The sequence below is a fragment of the Danaus plexippus genome, chromosome 11 (assembly GCF_018135715.1).
Source record: "Danaus plexippus chromosome 11, MEX_DaPlex, whole genome shotgun sequence".
NCBI lineage: Eukaryota > Metazoa > Arthropoda > Insecta > Lepidoptera > Nymphalidae > Danaus > Danaus plexippus.
The window spans coordinates 6,434,599-6,448,821 of NC_083544.1; the positions used below are offsets into that span (position 1 = coordinate 6,434,599).

Here is a 14,223-nt window from a genome sequence, read left to right on the forward strand (position 1 = left end):
TGTGATAACATTTGACCGTCAAACTTCTTCCGCAATTAACGTTTGTTGTCATGTTCACAGTTTAAAGTACGCATAATAATGTTCCATGAGTTATGTTAACCAAAAAATACGGAATCACGTTTTTTTGCACTTGCACGCATTTATTTAAAAAAAGGTTTTATAGACATGTCTGAGTCTAATTTTTAACATTAGAATATTAAATAGCGACAATTACTTGTTAAACTATATTCAAGATTTTTTATGTTGAATTTATACAGTACGCCACATAAAGAATACTCAAAACATGTCCGTTAATACTACCGCTGTATCGGTGTGACACAACGTTAAACAAGTCACCCGTAATACTTATTGCAAATCGTTCTTGTATTAAGCAACACTCCCAGCCGGTCCTTGAGATGAACGCTGTTAGTTGTGTCATACAACCTCGTGCGTACAACGAAATCCTTTAAACGTCGTCATTAAGGCACCCAACCTTAAAAATGAGGCCTTACTGTGTGAATATTCTAAGAGAAATTCTCTAAGGCCAAGGACTTTGAATATTCAAATATACTTTGTAATCTAACAAGATATATTTTCTAGTAAAAATGGTTTCACTAGAAACTCCTTCACGTTGAGTCATCGAATATTGTGAGCCGGTTTGTAAAGATTCTTATCATATCAGCGGTTTGGGTAAGTAATGTTAAGATAGTTATCGAGATGAAAAAAGAATCCATATCTAATATCTATAAACCTATAGAAATGATTATCAACATGAACACCACTTAAACCTGTGACTTCAAACTGGCTTTTCAGTACTGGCTCAGTTTTGTGAAAAGTTATAAAATTTTAAACCACTGTCTCAAATAACACCATCCTTAGTTATTGAAACAAGTAAGGGTGCTTTTATTAAAGATATACGCTTAATTCTTTAAAAAAAATAGTTCTTAAATCTATTTATATTGTTATTATTTTTTTGCATGGACAAAATATACTCGATAGCCCGAAGTCGCAGTTTCGAATCCCGAATAATCACAAGTTTGCGTCCACACTACATACGGAGCGTTTGCAAGTTTAAATTTATAAATCTTAAAGATTACAGCAGTAACGTAGATTAATGTATGAGAAATGAATTACGTTTCGTATGTTGTGTGCTCATGCAAAATAGTGGCCCGCATCCTGTTCGTTTCATTATATATATGTAGTATTATTCCACAAACGTACATATTTTTATAAACTCATACTATACATAGGTAAAATGGATTACATCAAATAATAACACATGCGACGTGTGAACATTTTTATTCAATACACTAACTTTCCTCACTGTAAAATCCGAATTCTCATATTTCATTAACTAAAAGTGTTTGTTACTTGTATTTAATATCTGGAATAGCAATATATTTTCATTAATAGTTGTCAGAAATATCTAAATTTGATGGTCTAAGCTAGTATTTTCTTTTTAAAATCTAGTTTGTAAGTATCTACAATAATAACTACATATATTTGTAAAGCATGATATATAAATATATTAACACTGTATTTACATTAATAAAGTATATTTGCTAAACTTGTTCACATAGGATTTTGTTGCAAAAAGGTGTTTTTATCATCTCACATTACGTTCATCCGTGGTATCATAATACCTGCTTATAATATACTTAAACTACTCGATACAAACACCTAACTTGTCAAGGTATTGCATTGGTTTCTTTCCAAAATGCTTTCTAAAGAAGAAATCTAGTTCGATACTCAATAGACAATAGCTATCAAACCGAGTTACGTCTCAATATTTTATATCTATACCTAACCTATATTTGTACTGACTTAATACGTGGCTTAAACTTATCCATGTCATAGAACTCGGAGATAAGAATATTTATAAACAGACATTTTTATGTAGAATTTTTAAATTGAAATATTAGTTAAATTATATCTAAGTAAACTGATATTATAAACGTCAAAAAAAAGTTATTCGCCTGTCAATCATTAGTACTTCATGTCAATGTTAATGAAGCCATAGAATAAAAAAGTACTTCATATGAGCGTTATGCGGAAAATGTATTTATAAAATAATATATGCTATTGTAAAAACATTTAATAATAGTTAGTAACTAACAAGTAAAACATCGGATTCTCTTTATAGTTAACTATAATTCTTTATATGTTTTTAAAAAACTTTAGAAAATTAATAAATCTAGTTGTAACATATTACATCAAGTAACCGTTGTAACATCTTTCTTGTATTCGGATATTAGAAACAATGTATGCAGTCTTTATCGCATTTTTATAACTAGTTTATTAAGTTCCAAACGATAAAAATATGAATATAAATTGTTTTTAAAATCGATTACTAGTTAATGGACAGTTGATAATTTTTATCTTAATGTCAAAGTAACATAAAACATTGTTATTTAATTTCATATTCTGTTTATTGAATTTTTTATAGTCATAATGGAATTGTCAAAATATTTTTTTAAATACATTACATTGCATTAGTCAACAACAAAAAGTCATCTTTATAAGGAAAATTGTTTTTATTTTTATATTTTTTCTTAGTTTATAACGAAAATATTTTGACATTAATTTGCAATTTACAAAGATACTCGGGTTAACGGGTACGGTGTTCGAAAATTACTATAAGAGTACTAGCTATATTTTTGAACTAACTAACATATTACATCGCAATAATAACAACTTTTGGGCTATTTTTTACTCCGGAAATATCATAAAAGTAATGAATTAATAAAATTAGCAGAGCATTTTTTTTAACCTGTATTGCTCTTAGCCTTCGGCTTGGATAACGCTTTTACGAAGGGGCCTGAAGGACCCCTAGGTAACGTAATTTGGTAGAGCATGATTTATCTATAAGCAATGTATATTTGTAACAAAATACATATATGCATAAGTTCATGACTATTGGTGGAGCGTTAACTAAAAACTAAAAAGTCTAAGTAAAGGATGCGTAAAAATAAATCAAAAACTATTCTTTATAATATGTGGAACATATTATCAGTCAGACTGATCATCAATGGATGTTTAACTGCCAGTACACTCTTGAGCGGTAACAATAATTCACAATTTATTTAATTAGCTGTTAGATACCATAGTTCTACAGGAACACGAGAGGTCGTGTTCGTGTAGAACTATGATATGATAAAACGATCCGTAGGAAACATTGGTTTGACAAACAAACATTTTGCCGACTGGTCTTATAAAATGCTGAAAGAAATGTCTCATTGCCTCACTTACATCACTAAACTTTAACGGTGAAATATTTGATTTGAGATTGAAGGGCTCGTTGAAGAAATTGGTTTTAGTGATTGTGTAAAAGTACAATTTTTACAAACTATTACCAACCTACCGTGTTTAAAAAAAAATATTTAAAAAACCTATCGTTACTGAACCACGTAAAACACTCACGTTCCACATCAGCCAAACCAAAAGTCTGGAGAAGCTTTGAGTATCTCGCTTGTCATCTCGTGATGACCACAACAAATAAGATTGATAAGTCTCAGATGTTACTTCACTTCTTATAGGCAAGACAGAATATGGAAGAAGTTCTTTCATCATATAGTACTTTCCAGATCAGCTCCCAACAACTATAATTTCCAATGACAAACAAGAGCACTAGAACGCTTTTTATGGTGAATGGCACTACAGCAACACCCGCTACTCAATCTAAACATTTACGTTGCCTAAATGTATAACCTAGCTTGGATATGAAATTTTGTTGGTTTTCTAACGAAATTTTTCATTTAGGATGTGCATATCTTTGATTTTTTATCAAAGCACATTCGTAGTCGTCCATATTTTTTTATGTATATTAAAGCAAACGACGTACTTGATGGAAGGTAGTCACCGTCGCCCTTGGACAACTGGAGGATAAGGGATGTTGCGAATGCGTTGCCGACCTTGACGATGGAGGAGAGAGGAAACGGTGGGAAAGGGCTAGCATATCTTCCATATCTAGTCATAAAAAGGAGTAGCTATTTTGCGGTAGATGGCGCTACTCCTCAACATAGTAAGATCCACAAACTCGTACATAGTTTGTAACTCCTAACGAAATAATTATATTATGAAAAAATTACTATAAAATATATTTATAATTTTATAAAAACGTCAACTAAACGCTCTGTCATGATAAAAGCAGTTAATTTTAAACTGACGTCAAGTTATTGATGAGGTTGACGCCATTTTAATACGTCAAAACAGTTGCTTTATGTTTATGTCACAGAAATCTAAATGTTTGCACGAAACATTAAACATCGTTTGACACCTTCTGTCTGATGTCTGATTTATTTAAATTATTAATTTTACTTTGGGTCACTTTGTCTGGCTTTTTTAATGTTTTACTGCTAACTAGTGGTTAACATTTAAAATGATTTTATGATTTACATAAAGCTAAAAGATATTTGATACTGGTATTCGATTCTATGAACATTAAAAAAATATTAATACAATCTGTATATTAATCAACCACAGTTTTTAAGGTTATAAAAAATCGACAAATTTCTTAGATCTGTCCCTGGTTATTTTAAATAATCTTTAAATACGGTAACTGGACGAAAATTGATATAGTTTACTGCCAATCCATATGCCGACATATCCATATTATGTCGGTCCCATTTCCTACAAGACACGTACGACATGATACACATACATTTCAAGTTAGAAACTGTGAAATTAAATTATTTTATATCTTCGGTTTGATAAACTTCCAAAATGTCTGTTTCCTAAACAAAACATGGTAGGTAATACGTCATCTGTTTTTATATAATTATACAAAAGAAAAATGTATTACATGTACGAAAATATGAAATAAACGTTTTAAAATGTACGCCTACATATAGTATATAGATGTTTAAATATAAAACAGTGCTTCTCTTAAACGCAGTTTTTAACCGATGTGAGCTTATAGTTATGAAGCATTCGTAAAAATATCAAACAAATGTTGAATTTATCATCTCAAATACGTACTATTGAAATCAAATATTGCAATATTATGCGGAAACTGAATGTAATGAAGGGCATCCATGAGTATTGACAGTAGTTCTATTGGCTGTTCAGGTGGTATGAATCAATGATGGCGTAGTCAGTGTTTTGTATACATAAGTTAAAACAGTAATATAAAAAAGTCGGATAGGAAGCGTTTACAGTACACTACAATCTTGTCATCATTGGATACAGCCGGAGTAAATATTGACAACTATTTGCACATTATATTCTACGCCGTACATACCCTTCACCTTGAGATTTAACATATAAAAATATGATTTTATATACTAACAACTAACTTATAAGGAACATTTTGAGTTAGTAAATAATATCGCGAACACATTGATAACTCAAAATTAATATCATTAAGTTATTATCCAAATACCATTAGAACTTACATATAATTTTCTCTTTTTTTATATTCTTGAAAACCTATAAATGTTATTGCCATTTTTCATGCCAATTTTATTGTAAAATGATTTATTTCGTATAATAATTTTTGCCTATTCCGTTTTTTCATCGGTTCTTACATTTTGTTTACTTTAATATTAGAGTGTTTTAAACAAATGTCTTAAACAAACAAAGAATACAATGACTCTAGAGCTGTCGTGTTTAAAGATTCTTATATGTGGATGACGGAGACAATAACGTGATATTTTACGATTTTACTTCGCTTCGTTAAATTGTTATTATAAGCGTAACAATATAAGGTATAATTTTTCATTTTTTATTAGGTAATATTAAGAATATATATATATTTAAACTGTAGAGATGTATATATACGTAGGGTACTCATGCATATTATGACGATTACAACTTTTACAACTTTTTGAATCGTTATATCTCAAAACCGGTGGCTAATAGAAAAAAAAGTATTAATAAATTTTATGTAGATAATTTTATGACCTACAATTTTTGTCTGAGGTATTTTCATGATAAAACTTACCGTTTTGCTGAAAATTTGCGAAAAACACATTTAAAATATATACGACCTTATTTTAGGAACAGATTTATGAAAATAGATTAGATATGTCAGTATATTAAAAAAGCTGGCAGTCAGAAAAAAATAAATTTTGTCTCTTTATGGATATTATTATTACATCGTATTAATAATTACAAGGGATATGTCGTATCTTCAATATTTTATATAACATTTGTCCAAGGAACTAAACTCAGACCACAAAACAAACACTCATGCGATGGAAGTGACCTTTGCTCGTATAAAATACACAAATTGTCGTCAACAAATGTAAATTCATTTAGTGCCTACTTATAACGTGATTGATAATAAATTTTTCGTATCCGTATTTTCAGTTTATTTTCACACATTAAATACTAGACTAAATATAAATATTTATGTAATCTGTACATTACACGATAATTCCATAAGGTATTGTTCGACGCGATCATGCATTTAATCATTAATAATTACCTAAAATTATAAAATATTCTTCCAACTTATAATAATTTAAACGTTCTGATTTTTTTTTTTAGAAATTGATGCCTGTACTTTAAACATTGTTATATAACTCGTCAGTATCATTGAAAGAAGACAGCGAACTGCTAAAACTCAAATTAATAATAGAGCAAGAGCCTGTAAACACCAGACTTTGGTTATTTCGTAAAAGCTGAAAGTCAGCGCATACACGGGTAAGTATGATGGCATAAGTAATAGTATTATTAATATTATAATCATTAATTCATATTGAATTAATCTTTGAAAATATCATATAATATAATTTTGCTGATATACGCGTGTAGAAATGTAATCCTTTTTATAATATAAAAATATCAACTTCTCTTCAACACAATGGGACCCGGCGCCTGACCGGTAAATCCATGGAATGCTGAGAAGTTTCGTCTCTGTAACTTGGATCATTTTACATTATATCCATGTGTACCCAATTTAAATTTTCATTTCTTCTTTTATCCATTTTCTATATATATTTTTTTTAATTAACTAAGGATCTTTAATGACCAGTGGTATTTATTAACTGTTTGTTTGCAGTCATCATAACAATACCAATCATATAGTGTTGAATACCAATTTGTTTTTAACTATTATAATATTAAAACACATTCTTTTAAATATTAGCACAAATTCTTATTTGTTGAAAGTAAAAGATAGCTAAAAAAAACACCTCGTATGAAATTTAATCTTTAAAGCAACATTTGTCTTATCTCAGTATGCAAACATACTTATTTATTACCAAATAAATCTGCGATTTAGATAGAAACCGCTCCCTAAAATATATATTAATTTAAGGCGGCCTTAAATAAAATATATATATAAAAATCGACATCGGAATAATGAATTTAATATTTCAAACAAAGGTTAAATCATTTATATGCCATCGATTAAGCTGATATAAAAAAAAAAATGTCGAGTGTAATCAAATAAAATTACGTAATATCACTTTTATGATTCTGGTAACACTGGTAACTTCCGTAAATTTACTAAATCGGTCACTTTGACATAAGACCTCTACTTATTACTCTGATAAAACTCTTTAAAATCCAGATACTTTTTCGGATGAGTCATGACAAAATAAATGAATTTCATAGGGAAACAAATTATTAAAAAGACTTACATATATCTTTATTAAAACGCATAGTTACTGACCTTGCATAATTAATAACCTTGTATTATTTACGAACATGTAAAATGAATAAAATAAAATGAAGGAATTATTTATATCAACGATATTTTAAGTAAGTAATGTTGAATTCATTTATCCTGTACAATATATTGTTATACATATAAAAAAAAACCACATATATTCATACACACTCCAATCAGAAGATTTAAAAAATACATTATTAAATTTCACAACCTACAGGCCAGGCTAGGATATAGGCTATGCTACGCTAGGCTATTGCCTTACACAAAAATATTACTTAATTTTTTGTATAAGTATGTGCTCGCTTTTGATTTCATGGGTTTGTCTTATATCATTCGGTATTAAAATGAATATAATTGTCAAATAAATTAATATTATTATCTCAGTTATAAGTTGACGTAACTCCGCCTGACGTACTAACTGTTTCATATGACAGCTATTAGTTAGACGTGTTATACATCGTTCCAATACAATCATACTCTCTCTCAATGAACCTTTCATAATATTTGAAGGTCGTCTTATTTCGCTATACATTTTTTAGCACGACTTATCCGCGAATCACAGATTTATCAAGGCGGAATGTTTCTTCCTGTCGGACGAGGCTTGCGAAATTTCGAATTATTTTAATAGGCTATAAAAATATGCAAAACGACATACCTAATATATTTCATTGTCACTGTTTACTTATGATGAATATTCATGTAACATGCTAACATTCTAATGACTTTTTGTGATTTTTTTATCTGTTTTCATAAATAATATATTTTTAGTTTAATTTAAATTACAATGAAGAAAACTTGTTGAACTAAAAAAGTGGTATGACTTAGTTACTTCTAAGGAAATTAGTTTTTTATCTTTTATATTGTAATATAAGTGCAACTGTCACTTAATGTACTGTAAGAGATATATATATATATAAAATGTAATATTATATGTCATAGAAATATATGTATGACATATAATATTTTCTATAATATATACGACACGTATATTTTTAGAGCAGCCATGTAATAGACTTAGCAGATGTCTAAATTGTTATAGTCTCATTATTTAATTTTGTAAATAGTGAAAGTTACAATTAATGTTTATGATTTAATTTTTTTCAAATAAACTTTACAAATTTCACGGAGTCCGCGCTATTTTAATGTCAAACACGTGGTCCAATATAATTACCAGGTTCGGGCGTTGACACAGCATAGCATTTTCTCATGTTTAATTGGCGAATTGTGGAAGGTCAGCCGGCTGTCACCTTGCTGTCCAAGGTGGTCCAGCAGTCTCTGGACCAATGCGGAAATATATCCGTTTTGTTCAAATCAATTAAACAATTTCATCAAATATTGCGCAACCCATTTACATATTGAGCGTGGTCACAAGGGCACTATATCGTGTTTATAGAATACGTTTTGCATTATAACGCTACATAGCAACAAATTATATATTGCTAAGTGCATTTTATAAGCTTTGTTATGTTGCGAGGCAGCGTAACGTGTAATTAATCTTCAATTCAATGTCAACGGTTAATTAAGCCGGCAGTAACTTTACAAGTTAAAATCCATAAAAATGCATGCCTAAATAACAAATGCGATCATTATTTTAGATTGGTGTGAATATGGCTGTTTGACATGTGATCGTCTGACAAAAACAACCTCTTTGTAGATATATATTTTTAATTTGTTTGAATAGTTGAAACTTTAGTTACATGAAAACAAAAAAAAATCTATTGAAAATGTATTTAATCATTACAGATTTTTTAATACAATATAAACACTCAAAATCTGGTAACGTTAACAATGTACGTAAGATGATTTATTACATCATTAACAATAAAAAAAATAATTTGGTTTGTTCAACGGATTTGTATGTTTTCAAATTGTGTATTGAATTTTTTTTATGCTCGCATAATTAAGAAATCAGTGACTTTTATAACTCATTCTAACGCCATTTTTAATTACTATCTATTCTTTATTTTACTGAGGCTTTTGTTCTATGTATGCAAAATAAATAAAATTAAACAGTTTGATTGTATTTTAAACTCAGGTCTTTTTATTGAAGTGATGGTACATGTACCAAAGTAAAAGCTGTTTTTTAACTTTTGTTTCGTTTAATCTTTGATAGGACCGTAGCGATCCAGACAGAACATTAACTAGCAGATAGTCGATGTTACAAGGAGTATCTTAGGCTAATTTACTTTTTGAGATATTAATTTTTTTTTTTTTGATATCAATATTCAAAAAAATATGTCGTGCAGTCGAATTCCTGATCATATTCAATTCCATATAAAACAAAATGTATAACATTTATTACTATGTGAAACGTGTTAGATAGGGGCCCGTTAAACCTACACCTATTACATTTTTTTATATGAATATAAAATTATAGCAGACCTTGTCAACTTATATTCTGTTTAGAAAAGGTTCAATTCGTCTCGAATTCCTATAAAAAAAGAAATTTCACATCTTTATGGCATATGGGATGGCTCCAGTCAGTAAATTAAATGTTCATATTGTTTTTTAAAAATCAAAACATTTCTAATTTTTAATTTCCTTTCGGTATAGCATTCTTTCATATAAACTTTTTTTTGTATGCGAACCGGGAAACGCTTAGTAAGAGTGCGCTGAAACTTTTGTTTAGCATTTTAGAACTATAAGTTTGTTTACACAAAATGATTTTATGTTTCGAATTAATACTCCTTTTTATTATAAAATAGATTAAAAACATAAGTGCTATAACAAGTAAGACCTTAAACTTTCATTTATTTTGAAGGTATCTGTAATTAAAATATAAATAATATAAATTTATTTGTTATTGTATCACAATCGAAAAAAGAATTGTTTCAAATGAAGGTGTTCAGTAATATATATATTCACTCTCATAACCTAGAATATTAAATCGAAGACATTGAGAATAAACGATATTAAAGCTGTTAAAATATATGTCATATCGGAACCGGTTTTAAAACAAAAATAAACATTCACATAGAGGACTCAACTTTTGTTTCCAAATGTTTAATTAGAACAATGCGACAAGCTTCGGCGGTTTTCCCATATACTATCTATGGCTTTGAACGGTTTAAGTCATTCATGAGAAATACCTGCGCTCCAAGGTCTAAATTAATAAGTAACTTAATAAATCATTTCCCCGTTAAAGGACTCATAGTGTGTAAAACTAATGTCCCATAACTTTTCCTATTTAATGTCTTATTTGTATTTTCTTTTGTTACAGTAATGTCATTTATTTTATTTTATACATTTCACGCGAAGCAAGGTCCCTTTGACATTTTAATTGAGATCAAACATGTTTTAAAGGTATTCTACATAAACTTTAAGGAGTTGACAGATATTCGAAGGTTTTTTAATCTAAAACATATAGGGGCAACGGTTCGTTGTTTAAAAAAAATAAATAAATAAATATTATACAATATTTTAAACTTATTAAGATACTAGTTAAAAAAATCTTCTCTAGCAAACAGCAATGCAGTTTTTAAAGTTATTGTAATTATTCTATTCTCAAATTGCATGTGGGTGGAAGATTTGTGTTTTTTTTTTTTTTTTGGGAACGTTAAATAACTGTAATAGTCTATAGTTTAAACGGCTATAATAGAAATAAATAAAGCTCTATACTGTAAGAACTTGCTCACAATCAATTATTACACTTTAAATTATAAATCATATCAAAAGACTTTATTTATAGCATGAAATATATTTAACACTTTTCACCTACATAAGAATTTTTATAAACGACGCCTTCTAAAGACGAATAGTTGAAATTTGTCGAATAGTTCAGATTTGTTCGGTTATCGTATTATGAATAATTAATAATGTAAAAATCTATTTCTCAAGAACCACGTTGAATAAACGGTGTCCCATAATCAATTTATCGGTGATATCTAGTTTTGAATCACGTTTTTGATCGTACAGGAGGCGACACGTGATGTCATAAGCACTGAACCACTATGCATACAACATATTCAACATTCATTAATGAATATTTTAAATCAGCATTATTCCCATTTTCACAATATATTTTGCACGTCACATTTTTTGAAATGGTATCGGTATTTCACCTCACTATCGGATTCTATATTAATTATTCTTTAAAATATTATCTATTTTTTATATTAAATACTCGTATATCGAAGATTTTTAAAACACATTTGTTGGTAACAAAGAAACTTTATTATTATTGATTATAAATTAAAGCGATTTTATTCCTGTATGTTTCTTTAGAGTTTTTTTTTTTTGAGTACGATTTCAAACAAAAACAATTTTAATAAATTACAATATATAATTATATACTTCGACTTACATTTTAATGTACACGTATTAATAAATATAAGATGTTTTATTTAACATACAATCATTAAATTTATGAAGTTGTACATATAAATTGTGCTACGTCGTAGACGTCTACGAATTTTTAATTCCAGGATAATTGTGAGAATGTCTTTCTTAAGAGATGTTATTATGATACTCACAAGTACCTATATATTTTAAACCACACAATATAGTCGTAAAGGTTTTCTTGTATTGTATAACTTTATTTGTAGTTAACTTACTAGAATTATATTTTTATAATTGTTATCTCAAACAGTTTTCCGTTGAAAAATTACGATGAAAATCTTGTGATAATCTAACATTAAGGAAGTAAAGATACAAAGTCCTGACGAAAAATTTTCTCCGTTATTGAATATAAAATATTATTGTCCAATATAAATATATGCTAACATATTTTTTATTATAATAATGTATACATATAATATTTATTTGCAGCAGCTTATAACCTTGGTGGGATACGACCTTAAGGCAATGACCTCAAATCTTCGTAACTCGAAATAGCTATAAATATTCCCGATTTTAGGGATATAGTAAATGTAGTTTAAGTAAAATCATATCTGTATAGTAATGGTCTAAAGTTCAATGCATTGAACTTGTTGACAGCTGTCATATTTTAAATAAAATTTATCATTTATCCTTCATTATACGTTATGACATTTAGGATAATTATAAGGGAACTGATGTAAATTAAGAATTATTATATAATTCAGTAAAGAGTTTTTATATTTAATTTATTCAGAGTGTATAAAATCATAACAACAATATCATAGCTAACACAATGTAGCAAATTTACGTAAAAAAAATCTTTTTTTTTGATAAAAAAATAAATAAATTATACTCTGACTGGATTATTAAATTAAGATTAGTCTCCAGTTATGAAGCGAAGGCAAAAAAAAACGTGTCAAAAAAAACGAGAATCGAAACACGGAATAACATTCGACGATTGAGTTTGTGAGTATAATTCAATGATTGTTATTTATCGCATCCATAAAGATTATACAAAATAATGAGAATTTAATTTGCTTGAATAAATTCTGATTAAACATATCTATAGATATGAAACTAAAGAAGAAAAGAAATATCGATTGGCAATATTTTTATCTATAAAAAAACGATTTTTATTTTTAAACAAGTTTAATTATAACGGATCCCACATCACACGATAGTTCAAATATCGTATTAATACATGAAACCTAATGATGTTTAGAGAACAGCATGACGAGGGTAATTTCCACAGACGTCAAAATAATAAAAAATTCAAATACCATATTGAATGACGTTCTGAAGAAATAAACAATGTTAAAAATCTATTTCATCAGATAGAGTTTGAAACATTCGTCAAAACAGTAATATAGTATAGTTTGAATTGTTTGTTTGAATTAAATTTATTAAAAAACACAGCGACAAAGTCGACGTGTAAATATTTATGCGCCTCACACCCAGACGATGGGAATCTTTCTCTTCCTTGATGACGACTGAATTACCCTTTTTTATTGACTCATAGTTAAATAAAGCCCAACATCCTCATTCATTTACTAAATATATAAATATAAAATTATTGTCAGATCAAAATAGTATACGAACTGTATAAACATTTTTTTCTTTTTGTATAAAATTAAAAAAAAAAACAAAGATATACTTATGTTTATTTTAAACTAGAGGGAAGTCCCCGCAGCGAATATGCCAGATAAATGTATAAAATTCTGCTAAAGGAAATACATTTCAATACCTCGTTACAATTAACAATATTTATAAAATATAATATATTCTTATTAATAAAACTCAACTGTCTTACAAAACACCTCATTCACCAGATGAAACAAATCATCAAATAAGATTAATCACGCCAACGATCGAAGGACATTGTTCGTTGTTTTTTCACTCATTAAATACTAAGCAGTAAGCTGGAGGTAATAATATATATAAGTCATCAAATTGGAAAAAAAGAAAACAATTTTTATTTGTTTATTAGTAATCGTATTACGTTCGTCGTGTCTTTGCTGCGTAGCCTAAATATTGTTGGCACTCAAACATTTGGACGGATGACATTTGTAAACTATAATGTTAACATATAAAAAGTAAAACACAGATAATATAAAACTTATCGATAATTTAAAAAAAATACAGATAATGCAAAACCTATATAATGTATATTAATTACAATAATACGTTAGAGTGTTTGTCATAAACACGTGGATATCTGTCAACGATCGGAATGGAATCCCGTCCGCTTTGTTTGTAATGAATACGTAATGGTTGTATTTTAATTACAATTTATCATAATAACATTTAAA

At 28.2% G+C, this 14,223-nt stretch overlaps 1 long non-coding RNA gene across 1 annotated transcript; it reads right to left on the reverse strand.

Moving 5' to 3' along the window:
- Positions 1–1,262: 1,262 nt before the first annotated feature.
- On the reverse strand, positions 1,263–1,906 carry LOC116765793 (uncharacterized). Its single transcript, XR_004353186.2, has 2 exons — positions 1,524–1,906; positions 1,263–1,363 (listed from the first exon to the last, which is right to left on the reverse strand). It is a non-coding gene; the product is annotated as an uncharacterized LOC116765793 (long non-coding RNA).
- Positions 1,907–14,223: the final 12,317 nt, after the last annotated feature.